The sequence below is a fragment of the Portunus trituberculatus genome, chromosome 23, assembly GCF_017591435.1.
Source record: "Portunus trituberculatus isolate SZX2019 chromosome 23, ASM1759143v1, whole genome shotgun sequence".
NCBI classification, from domain to species: domain Eukaryota; kingdom Metazoa; phylum Arthropoda; class Malacostraca; order Decapoda; family Portunidae; genus Portunus; species Portunus trituberculatus.
In genome coordinates, this window is record NC_059277.1 from 9,206,067 (window position 1) to 9,220,361 (window position 14,295).

The 14,295-nt window shown below is 44.9% G+C and overlaps 1 non-coding gene across 1 annotated transcript; it reads left to right on the forward strand.

Annotated features, from left to right (window-relative positions):
• The first annotated feature begins 1,327 nt into the window (after positions 1-1,327).
• Trnaq-cug lies at positions 1,328-1,399 on the forward strand. The gene has a single exon. It is a non-coding gene; the product is annotated as a tRNA-Gln (tRNA).
• The last annotated feature ends 12,896 nt before the right edge of the window (positions 1,400-14,295 follow it).

Here is a 14,295-nt window from a genome sequence, read left to right on the forward strand (position 1 = left end):
ACTTTTTTGGGTGCCAGAGAAGATAATGTATTTTATGAAGTGCATAGTATAATAAATCAAGTATATATGGTACCTTATTATGAGACTATACTTTATGAACACGATAAAATGCCACATTGGTATCTATAGACCCACTGATGGAAACACAAAATGAAAATTGCAATAAAGTATACTCACCAAACCTTCCCATTTCACTCCTACTAAGACCAAACACTCTCATGACTCTCTAAATACGTTACATAGTTTTACACAAGACAGTCTTTGGAGAGCGTGTTGCTTAATGACGTGTATCTTTATTAGGAGGAAAATGCATTAGACTAAAGGGTTTATTGGCCATTCTGAAGGCTGAGCTAATGAGATGCACGCAGGATGATAAATAACAGTGGCTTAATTAAAGGAACAAAGGTTGATGTTCTTGGTAAGGGGAAGGAAATAGCAGTGCGTAGAGTACTTAAGAGGAATTAGGTGTATGAGGAGAGAATTAGGATGTAAAGGCATAGTAGAAATGGTTAGAATACTAGGAAGAGAAGGAACAGGAATAATACAAGCAAGAAAAGAAGGAGGATTAGAAACACTAGAAAGAGAAAGAAGATTAGGAATAGTAGTAGTAGTAGTAGTACTAGTAGTAGGAGGAGGAGGAGGAGGAGGAGGAGGAGGAGGAGAAAGAGGAGGAGGAGGAGGAGGAGGAGGAGGAGGAGGAGAAAGAGGAGGAGGAGGAGGAGGAGGAGGAGGAGGAGGAGGAGGAGGAGGAGGAGGAGGAGGAAGAGGAGGAGGAGGAGGAGGAAGAGGAAGATGAGGATGAGAAGGAAGAAAAGGAGGAGGAGGAGGAGGAGGAGGAGAAGCAAGAGGAGCAGTAGCGAGAGGAGGAGAAGTAATGGTTGCTGGAAAAAGAAAAGAAAATTATAAATAAACTGAGGAAGAAAGAAAAGAAAGAACAATAACAAATAGCAGAAGCAGTAGACACAGCCGAAGGAAGAGGAAGAAAACATAAACATGGACGTAAATAATCTAAAGAGCGAAGAAATTAAGTGAAAGGAGATAAAGTAAAACCACCACCACCACCACCACCACCACCATCACAACCATCCCCACCACCAACGACAACAACAAGAAGAAGAACAGATACTGAAGACACCAACCATCCCGCCACACCAAAGAAAGAAGAAATGGAAGCAGTGAAAGGAGATGAAGGAAAACCACCACCACCACCACCATCACCAACGACAACAAAAAAAACAACAACAAGGGCAAAGGCAGGATCAGACATAGTACCAGAGAGCCATGCAAAACGCTACTGAAGACACCAGCCCTCCACGTCAGTCCTCGGGGTCCCATGGTGTAATGGTTAGCACTTTGGACTCTGAATCCAACAATCCGAGTTCGAATCTCGGTGGGACCTAAAATATGTTTGGTGGATTTAGTTTTTATTCGTTTATTTATTTATTTTGGCTCGGTAAGGGGATGTAGGTGTGAGAAGTAGGTTAAAGAAGAGGAAGAGGAAGAAGAGGAGGAGGAGGAAGAAGAAAGGGCATAGTAGTAAAAATAAGGATATGAAAATATTAACGAAGTGAGGAACCAAACAGACACACATGGGAATAAAACAGAAGAGGAAGAAAAAAAAAGATAAACGGAAAGAGAAAAAACTAGCAACTGCAAAGAAAAAAGGGAGAAAAGGAAGCAGGACTAGAAGGAATACGACGAAAAAGATTTGTAGACACTTTAATAATTGACACTCGCTTTTCACTTTATTTGAAGACCGGCACCTCGTTGGGCCTTTGACCTTCGCCGGTGCCGCTATGACATACAAAAAGGTTGGAGGCGTACGACGAGTGAGGGGGTAAATATAGAGCTGTAAGATAAGGGAGATGAAGAACAGGAGGAAAAAGAAAGCTGGCAAATGAGATAAGGGAGATTATGAAGAATAGGAGAAAGAGAAGGAAGGGATGCAGCAGACATAGAGGTATAACATAGGGAAGATGAAGAAGAACAGGAGGAAAGAGAAGGAAGAGGAGGAGGAAGGGATGCGGCAAAGTGCTCATTACCCTTCCTGAAGACAACCTGAGGCGCTTCCTTCTTTGGTGAGGCACGTGAGAGTCTTGTCGCTGTGTTTTTTTAGCTCAATGTCCTCACGACCAACTAGTTACCCGGTGTCTTTTCGTATTTTTTGAGGCATAATTTAGACCAGAGACAAGTGCTCCTACCTTAACGATCCTGTGATGCCTAACAAGCTGATTATTTTCCACAACAGCCATTAATGTCTCTTTTTTCCATCCCTTCTCCCTTCTTTCTTCTTTTTTACCCCTTGCTTTTTATGTTGTTCTTTATTTACTGTTATTTTGTGGGTTTGAAAAGCTGGTGCATGGGAGGAGAGGAGGGGATGGGGTAGATGGTGGTGGTAGTGTTGGTAGTTGTAGTTGTAGCAGTAGTAATAGTAATAGTAGTAGTAGTTGTAGTTGTAGTTGTAGTATCAATAGTAGTAGTAGTAGTAATAGTAATAGTAGTAGTAGCTGGTGTAGTAGTAGTAGTAGTAGTAGTAGTAGTAGTAGTAGTAGATGTGGCTGCTGTTGTTGCTGATACTGTTGTTCTGGTATTATTAATGCTTTCATCATCATCGTCATCATTGTTGTTGTTGGCTGCAGCGGTGGTGGTGGTGCTGGTGCTGGTGGTACCGGTGTTGGTGGTGTTCTCCTCATCTTCTTCCTCTTCCTCTTCCTCCTCCTCCTCCTCCTCCTCCTCCTCCTCCTCCTCTTCCTCCTCCTCATCATCATCATCACCATCATCACCATCATCATCATCATCGTCATCGTCATCGTCACCATCATCACCATCATCATCATCATCATCACTATCATTTAACATAATCGTTCATTTTGCCTACATTAACATTATCTTGATGTTGTTGTTGTCGTTGCTGTTCATTTTCATTGCATTAACATAATCACCGCATAATCACTGGTTACCTTTGTTTACATTCACACAGAGAGAGAGAGAGAGAGAGAGAGAGAGAGAGAGAGAGAGAGAGAGAGAGAGAGAGAGAGCACAGTTTGGTCTGCTTTGTGAGTGTCATCATTATCGTAACCTCTCTCTCTTTCTTGGTGCTGCAGTGGGTTGATCCCGCAATGTTGATCACGTGACCTTTTGAAGCCTGCGCGCCACTCTCACAACCCTTCCCTTAACAAGCTCTAATTAGCTTGTTATCTTCAGAGGCGCTTTTGTGTCCGTTGTGACTTGTTTTTCATTAATACCTTCCTAACGAGCAACTGACGGAGCATTGCCCTGTTTATCCTCCTCCTCCTCCTCCTCCTCTTCCTCCTCCTCCTCCTCATCCTCCTCCGCCTCCTCCTACTCTTGCTCCTGCTCTTGCTCCTCCTTCCGGTAACCTGTTTACTAAGACCCGCTAGTTTTCTGGGCCTTGCAAAATTACTATATTTGGATAATTAGATCCTTAAAGCTGTCAGATCCTTGTGGTTCTCTCCCCCTCCCCCCTTTTCCCTCCTTCCCTCCTGCGCTCCCTCCCTCTTGTTCTCCTTTTCCTTTCTTCCCTGCATCGTTCCGTTTCCTGACCTTTCATGCCTTCCTTCTTCCCTTCCCTTCTCTTTTTCTTCCCATATTTCTATCCTCACCTCCCTCTTTACCTCTTTATCTCCCTTTTTACTCCCCATCCTTTCTTTACCTTGTCTTGAACACCTGTTCCTTCCTGGTATTCTCTCTCTCTCTCTCTCTCTCTCTCTCTCTCTCTCTCTCTCTCTCTCTCTCTCTCTCTCTCTCTCTCTCTCTCTCTCTCCTACGGTCTTCATGTTGTTGTTTGTGATGTCCCTGCCTTTCATCTCTGCCTATTATATTTTGTCACGGTCTATGTTCACTGTTATGACCTTTGCAAGACGTTTTTTTGTATTATCTAACTTTCTGTTTGCTCTTCCTCCTCCTCCTCCTCCTCCTCCTCCTCCTCCTCCTCTTCTTCTTAAGCATTTATTTCCTTTTCGCCGTGGTTTCCTGTGGCTTCTTCCTCTCACGCCGCCACAGTTTTGGCAACACCCTCGTCTTTCCCCCATGAATTGTGTGGGAGGTACAGGCTACAGTGGAGTGGCTTATGCTCTCTCTCTCTCTCTCTCTCTCTCTCTCTCTCTCTCTCTCTCTCTCTCTCTCTCTCTCTCTTTTCCCTTTTTCTCCTATTTTTTTCTTTCACACTTCATCCATTCCTACTTTCTCTCCCTTTCCACCTCTACTTTACCTCTCCCGTTTCCCTTTCCCTTTCCCTTTCCTTTTCCTCTCAATACATCCTCCACCCACGCCACCCATTCCCTCCTTACCCCTCATCCATTCCCTGACGAAATGTGGTGGAGTGAGGCGTAGACAGATGCACCGTGCCGCCAGGATTTGGGTGGGGTGCAGGGGAGGGCATTTTAATCTGGCGGGGATACCGTTTCCACCGCAGGCAGGCAGGCAGGCAGGCGGGCGGGCGGGCGGGCAGGGAAGCGCGGACATGTTTGGGAAAAGATGAAGTGGAAGCTGCCGTTGGTTTGGATAGATTGATGAACTAGGAGGAGCTTCAAATCATTTCACTCGTTTTCTCCTCTCCGCAAATACGTTCCGCCGCTGTTTTGTTATCCTTCGCCCTTCACTGGTCTGCGTGCTTTCCTTGTGTGTGTGTGTGTGTGTGTGTGTGTGTGTGTGTGTGTGTGTGTGTGTGTGTGTGTGTGTGCTTCTCTCCGCTGTAAAAGGTGAAGGGGAATTAAAGCGAAATACAGGTACATATTGTAAGGGAATGTGATATTTTGGGAAATGTATAGTCAGTGCTTTCTCTGTTTTCGTTTTAAAAGTGAATTTGTACGGGATGAAAAAGGAAATATCAATGGGATATGTGATAACTTGGAGAGAAAAAAAATCTAAAGAATACCACTACAGAATTTTCTTTTTCTTTTCATTATAAAAAAAGAAATATGTGATTGAGTATAAAATTTTAAAAGATTTAGTTTTGTCTTACTCATAAAATTGTTTCCATTGTAGAAAAAACCGGGAGAAAATGTAAGAAAATTTTCACATTTAGTTTCAAATAGAATAAACATGAAATATTAGAAGAACACGATAAATCAGTGCAATCGTTTACAGATTGAACATAGACAAATAAATCACAAATGAAGGAATGAAGATGAAGAACACAACAAAATAGCTACAGTGAAGAGCCTTAATGTAATCTCAGGGATGACACATGAAATAGATGAGGAAGAAGCATTTTTATTGTTGTGTGCTCTCATTGCATAATTTAGAATATCCTACGCGTGGGTTTGTGGTGGTGTCCTTAGAGTCACCTTTGAGCAGGAGTGTTGCCACGCCCGAGTGAGCCACGATCCCTTGTGTGCCTTAGCGGGGCGGTCTTGGTGGAATACAAAGGAGGCCGGTGGAGTGGGAGGCGGTGGATGCACATAACGCAAAGGAGGAATATATTTTGAAGCGAATGTTGAGGGGAAGAAGAAAATTGCTCTTAGGATTTACTAGGGTTTGGCCTTCCCCTGAGCAGATGAAAACGTCAAAGAGCATGAAAAACGAGTTGTAAGGGAGAGGAGCTGCCAGAAAGGGTTGTCGTGTTGCTTCAAATGAACTCACCAGAGGGGCGGTGTGGTTCCCTAGAGGTATTGTGAACCTGGAGTGGCTGTTGGTGTCCCCGCCAGCCCGGTCACCATGGCACACGACTCTGAGTGGGGCTACCCAGGGGACGCCGCCACTTCTTGCTGACTGTTTCCTTTCCTCCTTGTCCTCAGATTGATGTGTTTCTCCTATTGCGGTGGTGTTTGTTTGACGTCATTCCGATAAGGTGTGACTTTTTTTTTTTTTTTTGCTTAGGGTTTATTGTTCTTTGGGTAACAGTGGTGGTATTGGCGGAGGGTTTAGTGATAAGCCTTGAATTACTGATTTTTTTTACCTTTTTTATCATTCTTATATTTGCACTAGTCTTTCTTCTTTCTTTGGCCTTGTGTGTGTGTGTGTGTGTGTGTGTGTGTGTGTGTGTGTGTGTGTGTGTGTGTGTGTGTGTGTGTGTGGATGATGGCTAACTCGTTTCACTCTTCCTTTTATTATTACTTTTTTTTAGGTGGAGAAGAGGGAAAATCTTTAGAAGGACAAACTCACAATATCTTCCGTAGAGTTTAGAGTTTCTCCTACCCGTGTGATTGACTCGTTGTCTCTGCAGTGTTTACTCTTCGTTAATACCACACTGTTTGAGGGAACTCCTTCGGCCTTCATCTTACATGTATACCTACCACCAAATACACCAATATTGCTTTTTTTTTTTTCAGTTGTAGGCACCTGCGAATCAAGCATTTATTTATTGATACATACATGTTTGCTATATGATACCTCTGCTTGAAAGGGTTAGATGTGGAAATACTCTTGGATAGAAAAATGTTGTGGAGTAAACAGTGAGTATCCAGGTGGTGTCTCTCAAGTCCTTAGTGTGTTGCTGTGTCTATTCAGGGCTGAGCAGATTGATGTGTTCCTTCACTATCGGGCAATTTCTGAAGATATGTAAGACTCTTTTACTCTCTCTCTCTCTCTCTCTCTCTCTCTCTCTCTCTCTCTCTCTCTCTCTCTCTCTCTCTTCTTCTTCTTCTTCTTCTTCTTCTTCTTCTTCTTCTTCTTCTTCTTCTTCTTCTTCTTCTTCTTCTTCTTCTTCTCCTTCTCCTTTTCTTCTTCTAATTCTGCTTCTTCTACTACTACTACTACTACTACTACTACTACTACTACTACTACTACTACTACTACTCTTCTTCTTCTTCTTCTTCTTCTTCTTCTTCTTCTTCTTCTTCTTCTTCTTCTTCTTCTTCTTCTTCTTCTTCTTCTTCTTCTTCTTCTTCTTCTTCTTCTTCTTCTTCTTCTTCTTCTTCTTCTTCTTCTTCTTCTTCTTCTTCATTTCCTTTTTTTCTTTTTTTCAGTCGAAGGGTCAAAATAATAATGGTTTTAATGCATTGTTTTTTTTCTCTTGTGTCGTTCTCGTATTTGCATAAGAAAGACTATAACTATGGGCTTGAGATAAGTACGCATATATTTTTACTTGCATACATACATACATAAATATATACCCACCTCTCAATCCTTCATTGTTAACCTGTTCATCTGCTTATCTGTAAAAGTTTCACGTGTTTATGCATTCCCTTATATTTCCTGTTTAACACCACCAAGGAAAGTGTAGTCAAGCTGCGCCAACTCCCCGAGCCACGAGGGCCAGGCGGTGATGCCATAAATCAGTCACGGGTCACAATTCTCCCTTTGTGTATCCCCTAGGAAAGTATTTGTTATTTATTGTGAGCTTTTTGTATTTGTGTGTGTGAGTGAAGGTGTTTTAGGTCTGGAGGAGGAGCAGGAGGAAGAGGAGTAGGAGGAGAAGGAGAGGAGGAAAGGAGGAGGAGGAAGAGGAGGAGGAAAAGGAGGAAGAGGAGGAGGAGGAAGAGGAGGAGGAGGAGAAGGAGAAGGAGGAGGAGGAGGAGGACGAGGAGGAGGAGAAGGAGAAGGATGTGCCATTACCATTAACACACACACACACACACACACACACACACACACACACACACACACACACACACACACACACACACACACACACACACACACACACAGTCTCAGTCCTACCCGAAGATCGATCTAAGAGCTCTGAGCTCGCTCCGTTAAGGGGAAGACTGGCTGGGTGACCAGCCGGCGACCGAGGTGAATTATACACACACACACACACACACACACACACACACACACACACACACACACACACACACACACACACACACACACACACACGGTGCCCTCCCCACCGCCACAGAGAGAGAGAGAGAGAGAGAGAGAGAGAGAGAGAGAGAGAGAGAGAGAGAGAGAGAGAGAGAGAGAGAGAGCAACATTGCTGATCTCTCCCACAACTTTGTACTACGACAAAAGCCGATATTGTGGCGGTGAGCGAAACGTGGATGAGTGACACTGTGGAGCCGTCATTTGGCAAAATAAAAGGCTACACGAAGTGGGTGAGGAAGGATCGTATCGGCAGGGCAGGTGGAGGTGTGGCTGTTTGCTTTAAAAATGGCCTCCAGACCCAGGAACTGTCAGTAGACCTTCCTCAGCAAATGGAAGCACTTTTCTTCCGAATAGTGCTGACTCAACAGTGGCTTGCTGCTCTGTGTACTATATCGCCCCCCCAGGCAAGGCCGATTCTCGCTTGACTTCCTGGCGGAGGAGATGGACAACTTGCTCCAACGCCACGGCTGCAAGAACGTCCTCATCGTGGGAGATCTAAATTTCCATCTCGAGCAGCAAGCTTACAACAACTTAGTGACAGTGTCCGGCCTCACCAACCACGTCACATTTCAGACCCACGAAAGAGGAGGCCTGCTCGACCCAGAGAGAGAGAGAGAGAGAGATTTCCAAGGTTGACTTTACACATGGCAGTGGTATCATGCGTGTTTTTTCGTCTCTCTCTCTCTCTCTCTCTCTCTCTCTCTCTCTCTCTCTCTCTCTCTCTCTCTCTCTCTCTCTCTCTCTCTCTCTCTCTCTCAGCGTGTGTCTGCGCAGGATGGCTGCCATCATCTTTTTCCGTCCCTGTATGGAGTACGGTGCCTTGACATGGATGTCCAGCGCCCATACCACACCAGCCGGCTCGACGCGATACAGAGGCGCGCTCTTCGTCTATTGGGGAAGACGAGGAGAGCGTCTTCCTTCCTTCCTTCGTCACTTCCTCAGCACATTTTCTTCCCATTTTGAACCAGATCCTCCTTTGTTATCTTTCTTTACCTTCCTTTCTTTTTTACATCTCTCACATACTCTCTCTCTCTCTCTCTCTCTCTCTCTCTCTCTCTCTCTCTCTCTCTCTCTCTCTCTCTCTCTCTCTCTCTCTCTCTCGCATGGAAGTCACAAGAAGATTAAAGGAGAGAGAAGTTTGACATACGGCAGTTCCTCTGTGCCTTGCCGTGACGGAGAGGAGGGCAGAAGCAAGGAAGGCGACTAGTGAATTTTCAAGATTAGGGATTCTTCACGGGGGATTTATGTTCTGAGAGTGTGTAGCAGGGAGGCAAGGGAGGATGAGGAGGAAGAGAGAGAGGAGAGGGAAGGGAAAAGCGAGATGTTGGTGAAGGAAAGGAAAGAGTAGTATAAAGAAGTGGAAAAGAATGGAAATATGAGAAGATGATGTAGAACGAGGAATAAGAGGACAGGAAAGACGAGGAGATTGTGTAGAGGGAAGGAAAAGAGGAGAAGTTTAAGATAGAAGAGGAGGAAGTGGAAGAGAAAAGAGTAGCACGAGGAAGAGGAGGAAAAGGAAAGGAAAAGACAAGATGGAGGTAGGAAAGGAGGAGAATGAGATGTTTATAGTATTCAAACACACACACACACACACACACACACACACACACACACACACACACACACACACACACAGCAACACAAACCTGCATCTATTGAGTGCCTGCCTGCCTGCCCTGCCTGCCTGCTTCTCTCCAGCCTCAGTGCAGCCAACCCGACGTGCGTGTCTCCTCGTTGTGCGTGTAATGGCCGGCTTGAGGCGCAATATAGAGCCATGCCGGCACACGAAACAGCGCATGCAGTAGTAGTTAGGAAAAAATGTTAAAGTTTAGCGTGTGTGTGTGTGTGTGTGTGTGTGTGTGTGTGTGTGTGTGTGTGTGTGTGTGTGTGTGTGTGGCGTGGAGGGGAAGGGGTAGTACTCACCATTAAATACATGCACTTGTGTGTGGGTGGGTGCGTGGGTGCTTGGGTGGCTGGGGTGTGCTAACTGCCAGTGAATAGTGAGCACCGCCAGCAGCAGCAGAGTAAATATTAGAGGAAAGAAAGCCGTCCTCGCCGTGCCAATCAAGCCACACTGGAGGGACGAGAGGGAAGGGAAACCAGCGGGAAAATGGAACCAACTTTATTATTTTTTGTTTCGTAGTAATAGAAAAAGGAAAACTGTCAAAATGGAGCTCCGGACAGAACAGGTCACTAACACACGAATGAAAGAATAAGCGGGCGAGGATGGACAAGAAATATCACTAAAGGAATAAAACAGAGATTAGAATGTCATAAACGTATCGAGACTGTTACCTCATGGCGGGGGAAAAGTACAGAAAATGTATAAATGTTTTGGTGGGAATTAATAAAAGTTTTGCACAGTTTGCCCCGTCTTAGAGGCTCTCAAGTTTTGATGGAGGGAGCGGCCAGGACCCGTCTAAGTAGCTAAGTTCTGGGCTAAGTTCTAAGTTCCTTACGCCGCATGGGAGGTCAGTTGAACTCTCCCTTGTTTCAAGTTCTGGGTCTTATTTTGCCTTTTTTTCCTTATTTTTATTGAGTTTAGTGGCAAAAAGCACCAGGGGAGATTCAATTTGATATACTCTGGGAACACCTTCAGGAAACATGTGGAGTGTCGTGTCGAATCAGCGAAGGTGCGTTGTCTTGATTAGCGAAGATGCGAAACCTTGTCCCGGATCAGCGAAGGTGCTAAATAGAACACATATCGATTGTCTTTTGTTTTGACACTGTCCCTTCACCCCCTTGAGGCGACCCTCCCTCCCATCCTCACCCACCTTCCGTCCCTCCCCTGACTCCCGTAGCACCGCACACAGGACTAACACCGCTGCTACACCCCTCCAGTCCCTCCACGTCTTACCTCCACACCCAGGTTATCTCCCCATCCTGAGCCGCCCTCCATCCTTCTTCCTTCCACTCCTAACACTCCACGTTCAAACTCGTGCCCTTGGACGCTGGGCAGTCCCTCTCCTCACATCCCTCCCCTAACCACTCGTAGGATACAAGTGGGTCCTTCAGTCTCCCAAAAAGCGGAAGCCAATCCTGCCTCTCTGGGTTATTACCTCCCAGGCAGCCTGCTTTTGTCCGCTGAAGGGCTGCCGAAGAACTCACGGTGAAGTGAATGTCATCGTGGAATGGCGCGTAACTCCTGCTTAAATGTAATTTGACTTATTTATGTCTTCCTAAGTGGGAACTGTAGAGAAGGGATTGAAATGCTTATTGCCTCGTACACTGTAAATGAATAACTTATGACTATGTGATAGAAACAAGAAGTGGAGCAATCTTTATATTTATATTTAGAATATTTTGTATGGAATTCCTACGTTATAATATTATTTGTGCGACTTTTCCTTTTTGTGGAAAACTAATCCTCTGTCCTGCCTCAAGTTAGCTTCTTTCCTTCCTCTCCCTTCCCTTCCCTTGCTCCCAAATGTCGTTTCCCTCTTCGCTCACTGCCCTTCCTTACTTACCGTCTTCTTCTTCCTTTACTTACTCGGTGTTTTCTTATGCACCTTTCTTACTCGTCTGTCTCTTCTCACCCTCAGCCCTCGTCCCTCGCGACACTTCCCTTTCTTCCCTCTTTCCCTCCCTCCCTCCTTCCCTCATGGCCCGCGTCACGATCACTGAGTCCCTCTATATCTCCACCAACGCTTCCACTTTCCCCTCTTCCCTCCCCTTCCCTGATCTCCGTCCTTCCCCTTTTGTTCCCTCGTTGAGTTTTAAATCCAAATTCCCTTTTTATTTTGATCTGATTTGACGTAATTTGTTTAGGGCGAATGTTTTTTAAGGCTGGACAAAGAGCATGATTGAAAGAGCGCTTTGTGGGTTATCTTGTGTGTTCTTTACATTGAAAGATAACCTGGAGCTGTTCTTTTTTCCCCTTAGCGTTAAAATGTGGATGTTATAGTATTTGAGTTCAGCTGGGGCTTTTTTTTAATTATTTATTGATGACGTATTTTTATTTAATGGCTCAGAGGGACGGTGTTAATGTTGTTGTTGTTGTTGTTGTTGTTGTTGTTGTTGTTGTTGTTGTTGTTGTTGATGATCTTTCTCCCCTTGAGCAGGAAGGTTTAGATATAAGCTGCTTGTGAAAATGTGATAGGCATTGTTATGTAGGATTTTTTTCTGTTTTATTTAGAGTGCATATATATATACAGACACACACACACACACACACACACACACACACACACACACACACACACACACACACACACACACACACACACACACACACACACACACAGTTTCTCCAAGAGGCAATTAGATTTAAGCCACGTTGCACACACTCCCTGCCGCACTCACCACCACCATCACCACCTCCACCACCACCACAACCACCACCCCTAAACACACGCACACACCCACACACCTTCCATTCATCACTATCAACATTCATAACACTCGTTCATCACCATCATTGTCATTTATCATCATAGTCATCATCATCATTCACATAACACGTTGCCAATTCGTGTCTAGAAAATATAATGTAAATCTACCTGTATTTAGTGTATTGGTTGTGTCAGTTACATCTTCCACCAGTCAAGTCAACACCCATTTCCCCCAAATAGATGTTACTAGTGTGTGGGTGGAAGAAGTACTCATTGATGTAAAGGAAAGGCGCTCACACACACACACACACACACACACACACACACACACACACACACACACACACACACACACAATTAAGCGGCCATATATTATTCCCATGAGCACAATTCTTTAACTCTCTCTCTCTCTCTCTCTCTCTCTCTCTCTCTCTCTCTCTCTCTCTCTCTCTCTCTCTCTCTCTCTCTCTCTCACACACACACACACACACACACACACACACACACACACACACACACACACACACACACACACACACACACACTTGACAAGATGAAAGCCAGTAACAACAAAACGACAGGAATTATCATTAATCTTTTCTTTTCATTATTTTCTGTCCCTCCCTCCCTCTTAGCTACTTCTTTCCTCTTCCTCTTTCATTTCTCCTCACTGCTTCAGCTCCCTCTCTCACTCTCTATCCCTCGTTCCTTGTCTTTTTTTTTCCTTGTATCCTCCCTCCTTTCTTTTCTCCTCTCTCTCCTCTTCCTTCTCTTCCCTTTCTCGAGGGAAGGATAAAAAGAAGTGAAACATTCTGCCTTCAAGGTTTACACTGACAGAAAAAGTAGCTCAGGGTTGGTGTGTCTTGGTTGTAAGTAGACGGGCCATTGCTTGAAGTATTTATAGAGCCTGAGTGTTTTTCCCTTCCAGTGTACCTGAGATTAAATATTCAGAAGGAATTTATTTGTAGTATTCTATATGATGGTTTGTAGTGCACCCTTGTTATTTTTTATGTTTTCGTTGTGTTTTTTTTGAAGAATATCGTTATGGAAGGATACAGTAACCATGTTGAAAAAGAAAAAATATTCCTCTCTTGGTTTCCGTCTTATTTTTCCCTCATTGAAGTGATATATAGAGACGTCCTTCAGAAAAAGAAAATGATGTATCTCTTTGTTTCTTAGTTTTGCAAGAGACATGTGTTGCAAATGGCTCTTGGTCGCTTTGGGAGGCGGAAGAATAAGTGAGAGTGAGAGAGAGGGACAAAGATGGCACAATTAAAGCGAGCGGACACGTGTGGCAGTATAGAGTTGTCCTGTTGTTCTATTTGGCACTGTTTTTTTGGCCCTGTCTTGACGACCCTGTGCCTGGGTAGCTGTCACAGTTTCCCTGATGAGTGTGAGGTGAAGTGCGATGTCCTGCCGGTGTGTGAAGCCCGTGAAGGGAGGGCGGCGCTTGTTCACTGGTGTAGAGGCTGGGAACAAGTTGGTGAGAGGCGCTGCAACGAAAGGGAACGATTGAGCAAGGTGTTGGTGATGACCTGCCGCTGTGTTGTGAATGGCTTCCTGTGACTTGCCTTGTGGTGATGGTGGTGATGGTGATGGTGCTCCTGTTCTCTCTATGTCCGTGTCTTCACCACCACTCACCCTTATGGCACTGGTGGATTGTGGTAATGGTGTGTTGATCGTATCTTTCATCACCACTCTCCCTTGTGATAGTAGTGGTGATGCTGTCTTGCTCACCACCATAGTCCCTCCTGGTGGTGGTGGTGGTTGTGGTGATGGTGATGGTGGTGTGTGGGTCCCCTCCTGTCCCTGTCCCACCACTAGTCCCGCTTCCTGTGGACGGGTTGCTTCTCTGCGTTATGTGTCAGTCTTCACTCACCACGGCAGGAGTGCGTTTCGTATGAGGCAGCCCAGAGGTGCGTGGCTGGCGGGGGGGAAGTGTGAGTGTGTGGTGTGACGCACGCACCCGACACTTCCCCCCTTGCAAGTGTATACAAACTCTAGTATTAAGAACACGTAGGAAATAACGATACCACTTCTGCAGTAACATGAGGAGAAAATGCGGTGAGTTTAAAGGGTTTTCTTTTTAAGAGAGTGCACTAAAAAGGATTCTTGAACACGTATGTACAGTAACAATTCTCTCACCATCCTCTCTTGACAACCACGCGTGACTTTTTTTTTCTCTCTTTTT